This window comes from Henckelia pumila, chromosome 2, assembly GCF_033568475.1.
Source record: "Henckelia pumila isolate YLH828 chromosome 2, ASM3356847v2, whole genome shotgun sequence".
NCBI lineage: Eukaryota > Viridiplantae > Streptophyta > Magnoliopsida > Lamiales > Gesneriaceae > Henckelia > Henckelia pumila.
Window position 1 is genome coordinate 119,181,275 of NC_133121.1, and position 14,624 is coordinate 119,195,898.

The 14,624-nt window shown below is 32.8% G+C and overlaps 1 pseudogene; it reads right to left on the minus strand.

The window, feature by feature from the left end:
• Positions 1-2,280: 2,280 nt before the first annotated feature.
• LOC140878265 (uncharacterized) lies at positions 2,281-10,353 on the minus strand (annotated as a pseudogene).
• Positions 10,354-14,624: the final 4,271 nt, after the last annotated feature.

Genomic DNA, 14,624 nt, shown 5'->3' on the forward strand with positions numbered 1-14,624 from the left:
GGGAAATTAGAATGCCTAAACGTTACATATAAGATGATCTAGTATCCTTCGCTCTAAATGTATCTACAGGAATATACAACTCAGAACCAACCTCTTACCAAGAAGCAATTTTCAGTAAACAAAAGGATCATTGGATCACAACTATGAAAGAGGAATATGATTCACTCATCAAGAACAAAACATGGGTATTGGTACCTAAACCAAAGTATCAGAAAGTAATAGGATGCAAATGGGTGTTCAAGTTAAAGGATGTCACTGGTAAGGATACTAAGGTAAAACACAAAGCAAGACTAGTTGCAAAAGGGTTCACTCAAGTGGAAGGAATAGATTTCCATGAAATATATTCACCTGTTGTGAAACACTGCTCAATTAGGATTGTGCTAGCCTTAGCCACACAATGGAATATGGAACTGGAACAACTAGACGTTAACACAACATTCTTACATGGAGATCTTGATGAAACAATCTTTATGGAACAGCCTGAAGGATATAAGGTTTCAGCTCATAAAAGTGAAGTATGTCTTTTGAAAAAGTCACTTTATGGTCTCAAATAGAGTCCTAGGCAATGGTATCAAAGATTTGATGAATTCATAACGAGCATTCAGTTTAAAAGAAGTAACTTTGACAGTTGTGTGTATGTGAAAAAGGCTGAAGATCATATTAAAACCATACTTTTGCTGTATGTAGACGATATGCTGATTGCAAGCTTAGACAGGGAAGATCTTGAGAGTTTGAAAAGGAAATTGAATTCTGAGTTTGAAATGAAAGAGTTGGGTGAAGCAAAGAGAATAATAGGAATGTATATTCAGAGAAGTAAAGACAGGAAGTTGTTATACTTGAATCAAACTTAATATATAAGAAAAGTGTTGATCAAATTCCGCATGCATGAATCTAAAACAGTGAGTACACCATTAGGACAACACTTCAAACTATCTACAGATCAGTCCCCAAGCAATGAGGCAGAGGCTCAAGACATGAAAGGTATTCCTTATGCAAATGCTGTTGGAAGCATAATGTATGCAATGGTATGCAGTCGGCCAGATTTAGCCTATGCCATAAGTGTTATATCAAGATTTATGACAAATCCTGGAAGAATGCATTGGGATGCTTTAAAGTGTACTTTGAGGTACTTAAAGGGAACTGATGGCACTGGATTGATATTTAGAAGACAAGATGATTGTGAGCAGCTTGTGGAAGGCTATGTGGACTCTGATTTCGCAGAAAACCTAGACACAAGAAAATCTCTCACAGGGTACATCTTCACTCTATTTGGTTCAACAGTTAGCTGGAAGGCAACACTTCAGTCAGTTGTGGCTTTATCTACCACCGAGGCTGAGTATATCGCCTTAACCGAAGCTATAAAAGAGGCTACCTGGCTTAAGGGAATTATGGCAGAGCTTGGAATTGATCAGAAACAACTAAAGGTACCTGTGATAATCAAAGTGTCATTCACCTCACCAAACATCAAGCTTATCATGAGAGGAGTAAGCGCACATTGACATCAAGCTTCACTATGTAAGAGATATTCTGAGTAAGGAACAGATCATTGTTGAGAAGATACATACAAGTGAGAATCCTGCTGATATGCTAACCAAGTCATTGCCTCAAGCTAAGTTTAGACACTGCCAATACTTGGTTAACATAGGTGAAATAACGTAGGTCTATAAGTGGAGGAGGGTAATCAACTTATGAAGACAAGGTGGAGATTTGTTAGATGTGTCTATCAAAGTTGGATAAGAGTGGATCTAGAAGTCTTAGTTGGAAGCCACAAATCAGAGATAACCGAAAGCCTACTAACGGTTTGACAGTTAGAGTTGGTTATTGAAGTTTGAAGCTTAAAAGGCAGCTGATGTTAATCTGGATAAATACTCCAACAGGCATTCATTCTAAGGGATTGGAGAACAGTTACAAGAGAAAGCGAAATAGAGATTCGAGAGAAGAGTCATAGTAGCTAAGTTTTTCTTAGAGTTGTTCTGTGATTGATCTTGGATCAAAGAAGCTTTGTAATTGTATACTTGTCTTGATCAATAAAGTGATTATCATTCCTCCCGTGGATGTAAACTCGAAGTGAGTCGAACCACGTAAATTGCTTTTGTTCTTTCTTGTTCATATATTGTTCTGTCCATTGTGAGATTTCTTGAGGGTGTGTTTCTCAGATTCAAAGAATTGGTATTGGTTATTAATCTCAACAATGTCAAACAACCCTCGATCTTGAAATTCTGCTCATGTCCTTTCCGAACAAATGGATCAACAATGTCCATCACTTGATCCGCCAACGCGCTACGAATGAAAATTGTGAAGATTCAGGTGGCCATCGAACGAGTCGCTCGTAGGTCTTCTTCCGGTGAACATCTCCAAGAGAAGAATCCCATAACTGTATACGTCCCCTTGCTTCGTGACGTGCCAACTCGATCCGTATTCTGCACATTTTCTTCATGACATTACATTAGATATATTGAGATGGAAATTTTAAATGATATGAAATGATTAATACGAGAATCATACCTGGGGGAATGTATCCAAGGGTACCCTTAATTCCAATAGAAGAAGAACTGCTTTCATGTGCTGGTATAATGCTTGAAACAATCTTAGACAACCCGAAATCACCAGCAAGTGCCACCATGTCATGATCCAACAGAATGTTACTTGGCTTCAAATCACCATGAACAATCACCGAATCAGTCCCACAGTGCAAGTACTCTACTGCATGACCAACATCAATGGCGATTTCAATCTGTTGGATCAAGTCGAGTTTCTTGAATTCTGCATCACCATGATCTTCTTCTGTATCTTGGTGTAACCATTTCCAAACTCCCATTAGCCTTGAATTCATAAACCAATGCTTTAAAAATATTTCCTTGAGAGTCTAAAGTATCACAAACGCTTAACAGTTTCAATAAATTTCGATGCCTCACATTCCTCAATGTGATGCATTCTGACAGCAAACTCTTGGAGGCACCTTTAACAGACAGATTGAACACTTTCACTGCAACTAATTGCATTGAACCATCAAGAATACCTTTGTAAACTGATCCAAATCTCCCGGCTCCAACCAGATTATCCTTGTTGAATCCCCCAGTGGCTTTTACAAGATCCGAGTACGAAAGCCTCATACCATCATTTTCAGGGAAGGACAAAGTGGAAGAAAATGAGTTGTTCCTCGTGTTTCTTCTCCTGACAATGATTCTGATCCAGCATATTAAAATTGTTATGCAGATGATTCCGAAAACCAGTATCGGAATCAGAAATTTCAGTTGAGTTAACAAGTGTTCATTGGAGGGATTCAATGAAGGACATGCGGGGAGTTCTAGCTCAAGAATCCCTCCGCTGAGTTCTTTGTTTCCACCCAGAGATACAAGAGTTTTGTTTCTAAATACTCCTGATATTGGGACTTGTCCTTGAAAATTATTGAACAACAGGTTAAGTTTTTCGAGGTGTAGCTTACTCAAGAAAGTAGGGATTTCCCCTGAAAGGTTGTTTCTTGAAAGATCTAAGAATTGTAAACCCTGCAAGACACTCAACTCGGAAGGTATTTTGCCTTCAAAAGAATTGTCCTCAAGATAAAGTTCTTCCATGCTCGTGCAGCTGCCTAAAGAGACGGGAATAAGTCCAGATAATCTATTGTTTTCCTAGATTTGTCAACGAGCCAACTTCAAGTGGAATAGAGCCCATGAAAGAGTTGTGAGACAGATCAAGTAAAATAGAAAGGGAAGAAAGACTCATAATCTCTTGCGGTATGGAGCCATTGAGATTGTTATGAGAGAGATCCAGAGATAACAACTTTGTACAATTGATGAAACTTTTAGGTACACTTTCAAAGAGGTGATTTTCTTGAAAGAACATGTGATCTAACGACGTCAAGTTACCGAACGTAGATGGTATCTCACTGGTGAATCTGTTGCTCCCCAAATCAAGATATATCAATTTACCAAGATTCCCTATTCCAAGAGGAATCGAACCCTCGAGAAAATTGCTAGACAGATACAACCGAGCCAGATTGTGAAGGTTTTGAATATCTGAACTAATGTTTCCTCTTATCTCAGTATGAGAAATGCCTATCTGGGAAATTTGACCGGAAAGATTGGCAATGGAGACTGGCAATAAACCAGTGAACAGGTTGTTATCGATAATAAGAACACTCAGGTTCGTGCAGTTTGTCAATGGATAAATGAAACTGATATCCCCCACAAAATAGTTACTCCAAATGGCTACAACAGTGAGCCTCGAAAGTCTGCCAAGATCTTCTGGTATTGGCCCTGTTAACTTATTCGAGAACAACCCTATCCTTTCGAGTATCGTAGAATTCAGAAGTGAAACAGGAAACGCCTCACTTAGCTTGTTCTGTGCCAGCAAAACGCCCCTCAAACTAGCAAGCGTGATGCCTATGTTTTCTGGTATGGTTCCTTCGAGCTGATTGTCAGCAGCTTCAAACAATTGAATGGTAGATATATTGAAGAGTCCCAAAGGAATGCTACCACTAAATACATTCCCCGTTAATTGGAGTAGAATTAGGCTCTGTAGTTGGCCGAACGACTCGGGAATTTTTCCAGTCAACCCACAAGAACTCAGAGAAAGATGTGTGAGAGATGTAAGATTCCCAATGGTGGGAGGTATAGTGCCTAAAAACTTGTTGTTTGTCAAGTTAAAAACCTCTAGTTTATACAGGGAACCGAGCTCCGGTGGTATGTTTCCAGAAAGGCTATTATCTGTTATGTTAAGATAAACAAGATTTGAACATCGTGACAGATTCCTAGGCAACTCCCAAGAGAAAGAATTGCCGCTAAATTCTACAAACTCTAGCTGTCCTAACAGACCGATTTCTTGAGGTATACCACCTTGGAAGTAATTGTTTTGGATGGCGATTCGCGTAACGAACGTAAGATTGCCGATGTAAGGCGAAAGGGTGCCCGCCGAACCACGTCGCATTAAATTTATTTCGGCCACTCTATTATTGTACTGTTGGCTGCAAACTATGCCTTCCCAGAAGCAGAAGTTTGATGTTTGGTTCCACGAATGTAGAGATCCTAGAGGATCGAGTACAATGCTGGATTTGAAGGCGAGTAATGCAAGTAAATCGGTTCTGTTACTCGAGCATGTTGCTGGAGTAAAGATCACATAAGAATAGCACCAAAAGAAGAAGCCAAGATACAGAAGAATGGAGTTTGCCATGGTCTTTGAAACTTGGTGGCATGTAATAAATGAATTGTTTTGAGACCATTTTGTTCATGAAGAATTGGGCTTAGGAAAGCTTGATCACTTTATCTTTAAAACTGTGTTTGGTGATAATTAAACATTGATTGATTTATATTATTTCACATAATGTAATAAAAGCCCACCCCCATACAGTGGGCGGGGCTATAAAAATCGAAGCTTTCTTAGTGTCCAGCAGCCTACTCCTAGGGAGGGGAAGCCATTGATACTTTTTTTTTCAAGTTTTATGTTATTTTGTGAATTTTTTAAAAAACACGTTGTTATGGTAAAGATTTCATAGAAGTACAATAAACTGACTAAAAAAAAATTGAGTAGGGATGACAATGGGCACGGTCTCGACCCAAAATTTAAAACATATCGTCGTCACCTGTCTCCATGGGCGGACCCATATAGGGTCTCTGCCACCCCTCAATTTTTCATACAAAATTTTTATTATATATTTGTATTATTTATTTAATTTAAAAAAATATAATACATGTCAATTTTAATTTATATTGGTGTTATATATTGAAAAATAAAATTATTTAGGAACTTATCAAATAATATAATAAATTATTACGTAGTGATGACAATATTTTAAATTTTTTGTTTGTCTTTTAATGATATAAATTATGCATTCGTGATTTTTTATGAATTGCATCGTTTAACATAGTTAGATTTTTATTTTTACCTAAATTAAATTTTTTTGATCTCTTAATTTTTTTAATATGTTTAGCTTGTATCCTTTTATTTTAAAAATTGTTAATTAACATAGATATTGAAAAAATGAATTAAATTTAATGTATACAAAATAAAAATAAAAAAAACCAAGTACCTAAGCTACCATCCGACGAAACAATGCGTGGCTCCGCTCTTAATTGCTCCTCTTGAAAAAAAAAATTTAGGGTCCGCCCCCGCCGTCTCAATCTCTGTTTTCTTTATAATTATGTTACCCCATTTCTATCCATGCATGCTAAGTCCTCATCCTATCTCAATCTCTGATTTTATCTAATAGGATAAACCGAATCTATGATGAATTAGATATTTAAAAGTTTAAAATTGATAATTATTTAATATAAATATTTTTTTAAAAAAAAATATCTAATCTAAAATTGTTTTTAATGGCTAAAAAAAGAGGAGTGCATATAAAATAACTAAGTTATGATATAAACGTAATTTTGGTTTTGTTGAAAATTAAGTTAAGATATAATCATAATTTTATTTTAAGTTTCACCAATTAATTAATATTTAGTTAATTAGAAGGTCTCTACTATAATAATATAGTCAGATAAAAAAACTATATATTTACTAATGTAAATTTATTTGGTATCATTGCTTAATTAATTAAGATTTAGTTAATTACAAGCCTCTACTAAAGATACTATTTGCGATTAATAAAGGTTACAAGTTCTTGTCAAAAAAAATTGCATATATAAATGGTCAAGATGTTTGAACCAAAATATATATATATATATATATAAATTAATTATTTATAAGTGAAACGGGAAAATTAAAATATAGTGGTGACAACTGACAACGATAATAATGACATTACAATTTACATTTCAAAAATAAAATAAAAAACGCACATTAATATTGACTCCGGATACATAAAAAAAACTCACAAAATGGAAAATATTTTTTTATTTTTTTTAATAAACGAAGAATTCATTAAAAATAAGTGGGTATAAGTACAACTATACCAAACATACCTAGATGATTACAATAAACGAAATGCAAGCTAAAAAAGCCACGAAGGCACAACATCATAGTTCGATTACATACAACGTAAAACCAAAATCTTAATGCGCCGAACCATGTCTTCAACATCCGGAGTTTCATCTTCAAAACATGCTCTATTATGTACACTACATATTTGGTATATGCGATATGTACAACAATGGTTATAAAACGTACGGTTATATGTAGCTTTTGTGATTACAAAAGTACCCCAAATACAATTTCAAAATTAAAATGCATTTCGGGTAATTTTATAATCTCAAAAGCAACATATAAATACTCTTCGTACATTATATCATAACTCATGACTTGAAACCTGAGATTCGCCAACTTGATAACAATCTTTTATCCTTTGCAATTCGTGAATCACGTCGTTCATTGGCATTCTGTGAATTGGCTTCTCTTTTGAGCATGCAACTCCAATACGTAGCAGACAAGTCAAACAATCCTTGAGCTTCGAATTCTGGCCATGTCCTTTTTGAATAAATGGATCAACAATTTCCATTAGTACTTGATCATTCGGCAACGCACAGCTCACAAAATTGTGAAGATTCAAGTGTTCCTTAAGTGGATCGCTAGTTGGTCTTCTCTTGGTGAACATCTCCAAAACAAGAATCCCGTAGCTGTATATATCACCTTGTTTTGTCACTCGCCAATTCGATGCATATTCTGCATATATATTTCTTCATCAATTATTTCAAAACATCTAAATATAAACATCGACTTTCAATAACTATTGTACCATAATGTTTCTTGTGCTAAGAGAATCATACCTGGAGGAATATATCCATAGGTACCCATGATCATTCCGACCGAACTACTACTTTCACTTGGTGGCGGGATGCTTGAAACAATCTTGGCCAATCCGAAATCGGCAACATGTGCCACCATATCCTGATCCAAAAGGATGTTACTAGGCTTCAAATCACCATGAACGATCACTGAATCAGTCCCGCAATGCAAGTACTCTACCGCATGAGCAACGTCGATGGCTATATTTATCCTCTGGATCAAGTCAAGATTATCTTCTTGTTTATCATGGTGCAACCATTTTTCTAAACTCCCATTAGTCTTGAACTCATAAACTAATGCTTTAAACATATTTCCTTGCGAGTCTAAACTGTTGCAAATGCTTAATATCTTCAATAAATTTCGATGCCTTGCGTTCTTCAATGTGTTGCATTCTGCCAGGAAACTCTTGGAGGCACCTTTGACTGATAGATTAAGAACTTTCACCGCGATTAATGGCCCTGCAGGACCATCAAGAATCCCTTTGTACACCGATCCAAATGTCCCTGCCCCAACCACATTATCCTTGTTGAATCCCCCCGTGGCTTTTACTAGATCTGAGTAAGAAAGCCTCGTGATGTGATCACCAAGAAAGGATGGAGAGGAAGAGAATGAGTCGTTCCTCCTGTTTCTTCTCCTCAAACCGAGTCTGATCCAGAATACCGAAAGTGTTATGCAGATCATTCCAAAAACAAGCAACGGAATCAGGAATTTCAGTTGGGTTAACAAGTGTTCCTTCGAGGAATCCGACGAAGGGCAGGGGGGGAGTTTTAGCTCAAGAATCCCTCCGCAAAGTTGCTTGTTCCCATCAAGAGATACAAGAGTTTTGTTTCCAAATACTCCTGATACTGGAACTTGTCCCTGGAGATTATTGAACGACAAGTCAAGTTTTTCGAGGTGTAGCTTAATCAAGAAACTAGGAATCGTCCCGGAGAGGTTGTTTCTTGAAAGATCCAAGAACTGTAAGCCCACCAAGTCACTCAACTCGGAAGGTATTTCACCTTCAAAAGAATTGTCCCCAAGATAAAGTCCTTGCAAGCTCACGCAGCGGCCTAAAGATGAAGGAATAAGTCCAGATAATTTATTGTCAGATAAATCTATGGTTTCTAGCTTCGTCAATGAGCCGACCTCGAATGGAATAGAACCCGTGAAAGCATTGTGAGACAGATCAAGAAAAATAGAAATGGAAGAAAGGCTCATAATCTCTTGGGGTATCGAGCCGTTAAGATTGTTATGAGAGAGATTTAGAGACAACAAGTTTGTACAAGCTATGAGACTCTTAGGTACACTTCCGTAGAGGTTATTTTCTTGCAAGAACATGTTATTCAATAACGTCAAGTTACCGAACGAAGATGGTATCTCACTTGTAAATCTGTTGCCTCCTAAGTCAAGATCTATCAATTTACTAAGATTCCCAATTCCAAAAGGAATAGGACCCTCAAGATAATTGCTAGAGAGATTCAATCGAGCCAGATTGTAAAGGTTTCCAATATCCGAACTAATTTTTCCCTGTATTCTATTATCAGAAATGGTTATCCTGGAAATTTGACTGGAAAGATTGGAAATGGAGAGCGGCAAGAAACCAGTGAACATGTTGTTACTGAGTAGAAGAACACTTAGGTTCGTGCAGTTTGTCAATGAAGAAATAAAGCCGATATCTCCTTCGAAATAGTTATTCCAAATGGCAACAACAGTGAGCCTCGAAAGCCTGCCAAGATCTTCTGGTATCGGCCCTGTTAGCTTATTCGAGAACAAGCCTATCCTTTCGAGTGTCGTGGAATTTAGAAGGGAAACAGGAAAGACCCCACTTAGATTGTTTTGTGCCAACAAAAGGCCCGTCAAACTAGTAAGGCTGATGCCTATGTTTTCTGGTATGGTTCCCTCGAGCTGATTGTTAGCAGCTTCAAACAATTGAATAGTAGGTATATTGAAGAGTCCTAAAGGAATGCTGCCACTGAAAAGATTGTCCGTTAATTGGAGATGAACTAGGCTCTGTAGTTGGCCGAACGACTCGGGGATTCGCCCTGTCAACCCACAGGAACTCAGAGAAAGATGTGTGAGAGATGTAAGGTTCCCAATGGAGGGAGGGATAGTGCCTAAAAACTTGATGCTTGTCAAGTTCAAAACCTCTAGCTTATACAAAGAACCGAGCTCCGGTGGTATCATGCCAGAAAAGTTATTATTACCCATGTCAAGATAAACAAGATTTGAACATTGTGACAGATTCCTAGGCAACTCCCCATCGAAAGAATTACCGCTCAAGTCGACAAACACTAGTCGTCCTAGAAGACCGATTTCTTGAGGTACGACACCTCGAAACATATTGTTTTGGAGGGAGATTCTTGTAAGAAAAGATAGATTACCTAGATAAGGCGAAAGAGTTCCCATTAGGCCACGTGATGTTAAATTTATTTCGACAACTCTATTCTGTTGGCTGCAAACTATGCCTTCCCAGGTACAGAAATTTGACGTCTGGTTCCATGAGTTTAGGGGTGAGTTGGTGGCCGATTTGAAGGCGAGAAGCGCGAGTAAATCGGTTTCGTTACTGGAGTATGTTGCTGTAGTAAAGGCCACAGAAGAATAGAACAAAAATAAGAAGCCATGAAATAGTAGTGGTATGGAGTTAATTGCCATGCTCTTTTAACAACTTTGTTACTTGTTTCGCGTGAATAACCATTTATACAAAGATTTCGTCAACTTTTTTCTTTGTAAAAAGCTTGCCCCCTTCCTTCGGCATTTAGAATATCATAGAAGTGTAACTTTATATATTTCTTTTTTTTTTATGTATATATTTCTTTTAGAAAAAAATGCCAAAAAAGTTATACTACCTTTCAAATTAATATTGACTTTATTTTTTCCGAGAAAGTTAAAAGGGAGGACTCGGTAAGTCTCCCTCTTTGGATCGTTTTTCTTGACTAAAACGTCTTCGAGAAAAGGCCATCCGTTATTTTGAAAAACTAAGTGACAAAATTAATATATCATGCATATGTAATAACGCGTTATATTTTTAGTGATTATAAAATTCTAATAAAATATAATAGACAAAAACTCCTATGAGACGGTCTGAAAGATCATTTTTTTAGACGGATTTCTTATATGGGTTATCCATTAAAAAGTATTACATTTTATGCCAAAAATATTACTTATTATTATAAATATGGATAGGGTTGACCCATATTACGGATGAGACCATCTCACATAAGTGTTACTCAATATAATATTATTAGCCAGAGAAGAACAGATATTATTTGATTCAATTTATTTGATTAATTGTTATACGTCGCGTTTCCCGTAATTATCGTTATTACCAACAAAGTAATGATCGTTTTCAATGGTTTGTATATTGAATGAATGTGACAGGTTGACTCGTGATTGTTATTAAAGAATATAAAACTTAAATTTTCAAAAAAAAAAATTGAAACTCAAGTCTTCACAGATATTTAATATGTATATCTTTATTTGATTGATTTGTGACCGGTTCTATTGAAATTATTTGTTAATATTATTACGTCAGGAAGAATCGTGTTCATTCAGGGTATATTTTTTTGGGGGGAGTTCATCTTACCTAACTAATTTATTATTAGACAAAATTATTCTCATAATATCCTTCCTCATATTATAGAATTTTGATTTGCCTTAAAAAAATCAAATCAAATCAAATCACAGCTTTGAAAAATCAAATTTTTTATTTGTTTTAAAAAAAAAATTCGAATCAAATCAAATCAAATCAAATCAAATCACACCTTTGAAAAAAAAAAAAAAAAAGTGCAGGATTCTTGTTAACTATATAATTTTAAATTTTTTAAAATTTTGGCACATATTTTCTCTTATATAAATAAAATATAAAATAAAAAAATATTTTATTTTGATATTAAAATTTAACATTATTTATATTATATATATGAATATCTATTGATTTTTCCACAAAAAGTATAAAATATCGGATTTAAACATTTTTATTTAACAAATTTCATTAAAGTTGATATAAATTACAAAATTTCTTAAAATTTAAGACTATATGTTGTTAAAAACAAAATCAATCAAAATATATTTAATCAATTTTTTATATAAAATTAAAAATATAATGTATTTAACAAAATGTAAAGTTTAAATAATACTCTTCATTTTTTATATAAAAACATAACTTTACATGATATCTTTTTTTCGTTCAAGTTGATGGAAAAACTAAAAAGTTATTAATTTTTTTAAATAAATCTTGCTTTGTTTTAAGTTTATGTTTTTAATATTCATTTTTTTGGTTTAGGGGTCAATGTCAGTTGTAATTTGACAATAAATTTATATAAATATTTTTTTTGAGAGAAATTTATATAAATATTACATATAAATATACATATATAAATATTTTTGAGAGAAATTTATATAAATATTACATATACATATACATATATAAATATAGAGTTCTTTTATGGAGCCAAACACTATATGTTCACTTCATGCCCATCATGTACAATAGATGAGTTGACCGGTACAATAGATGAGTTGACTTGTACATGGTGGGCATGAAGTGGGCATATAATGTTGGGCACCATAAATGAACTCTATAAATATATCTATCTATTATTATTATTATTATTATTACTATTATAAATATATGAGTTTCAATTGTGAATTTTCTAATATGCCCTTATTTATCTTACATAATATTAATTAAATATTTTTGTCATTTTCAATGTATTTTTTGGTTTTTTCTTTCATTTTCTAGATTAGTTTAGAGTAATTAATTTTTTTTATTAATTGTTAACATTTAATTCATGTCTTAAATTAAAAAAAATTATAAATTAATTAATTAATAATTAATTATCTATTATTATTATTATTATTATTATTATTATTACTATTATAAATATATGAGTTCCAATTGTGAATTTTCTAATTTGCCCTTATTTATCTTACATAATATTAATTAAATAATTTTGTCATTTCCAATGTATTTTTTGGTTTTTCATTTCATTTTCTAGATTAGTTTTTCAGATTAGTTTAGAGTAATTAATTTTTTTTATTAATTGTTAATATTTAATTCGTCTTAAATTAAAAAAAGTAATTAATTAATAATTAATTATCTATTATCTATTATCTATCTATATATTACTATTATAAATATATGAGTTCCAATTATGAATTTTTTAATTTGTCCTTATTTATCTTACATAATATTAATTAAATATTTTTGTCATTTTCAATGTATTTTTTGGTTTTCCTTTCATTTTGTAGATTAGTTTTTCAGATTAGTTTAGAGTAATTAATTTTTTTATTAATTGTTAACATTTAATTCATGTCTTCAATTAAAAAAAAGTATTAATTAAAATCTATCTTAAATTTTAATATTAATTGAAAGATGTCTTAATTTATTTGTTATAATATATCTATAAATTTTAGATACTACAAATATAATCAACAATATCAATATTTTCCTGTACAAGTTAAAAAATATACTCATTTCTAGATTAGTTCCAATTGTCAATTTTCTAATTTTTTCTTCTTATTTTACATACTATTAATTAAAAAAAATAAATGTAGTTTAAATAAGTGAAACATAGATGTGAATTTTCTAATTTGCCCTTATTTATCTTACATAATATTAATTAAATAATTTTGTCATTTCCAATGTATTTTTTGGTTTTTCATTTCATTTTCTAGATTGGTTTTCTAGATTAGTTTAGAGTAATTAATTTTTTTTATTAATTGTTAACATTTAATTCATGTTTTAAATTAAAAAAAGTTATTAATTAATTAATTAATTAATAATTAATTATCTATTATCTATTATCTATCTATATATTACTATTATAAATATATGAGTTCCAATTGTGAATTTTTTAATTTGCCCTTATTTATCTTACATAATATTAATTAAATATTTTGTCATTTCCAATGTATTTTTTGGTTTTTCCTTTCATTTTGTAGATTAGTTTTTTAGATTAGTTTAGAGTAATTAATTTTTTTATTAATTTTTAACATTTAATTCATGTCTTCAATTAAAAAAAGTTATTAATTAAAATTTATCTTAAATTTTAATATTAATTGAAAGATGTCTTAATTTATTTGTTATAATATATATCTATAAATTTTAGAGACTACAAATATAATCAACATCAATATTTTTCTGTTCAAGTTAAAAAATATACTCATTTCTAGATTAGTTCCAATTGTCAATTTTCTAATTTTCCCTTCTTATTTTACATACTATTAATTAAAAAAAATAGATATAGTTTAAATAAGTGAAACATAGAGAGTATGATTATAATTAAGTTTTAAGTTGATATTTGTACTATAGTATAATAATTGGCTAATAGAATCAATTAATACTAATAAAATAAAATAATTATACAAGTAGTTAATAATATTAAGTTAATATGGATAAATTGTTAAAAGAGCGGGACATATGATATTAAATATGAACTAGACTATATAATTGAGACAAGCCCACATGGGCATAGGCGAGTTGGTAAGGTCTGAGGTGACGTGGAAAAAGATTCTCCAGCGTTGCGGGTTCGATTCTCGTGTGGAGCATATTCCCTGCTGAAATATTGTTGGGGTATGCTCTGGGGGTTGGCCATGTTGCTTCCTCCTTCAGGTCTCTGCCGCTCGTGCACATCCCTCGATTTAACATACGCATGAGCCAATGGGCATCTGACTCATGTGGAATAGGGTCCCCTTCGGGGTCAACCTTTTTTATATATATATTGTTGGAAAATGGTGTTCAGATCAATTAGAATTGATATCCGGTGCAGCGGAAGTTTAAAAATTTTATTTTATTAATATGGAACGATTCCATATCTGGGTATCAAAACTTTTACGATTAAATTCACACAAGTAAAACAAATAATCACAATTAATGTTTTACCTTAAATCTCGAAACGAGATTATGGACTTCAACAGAATTT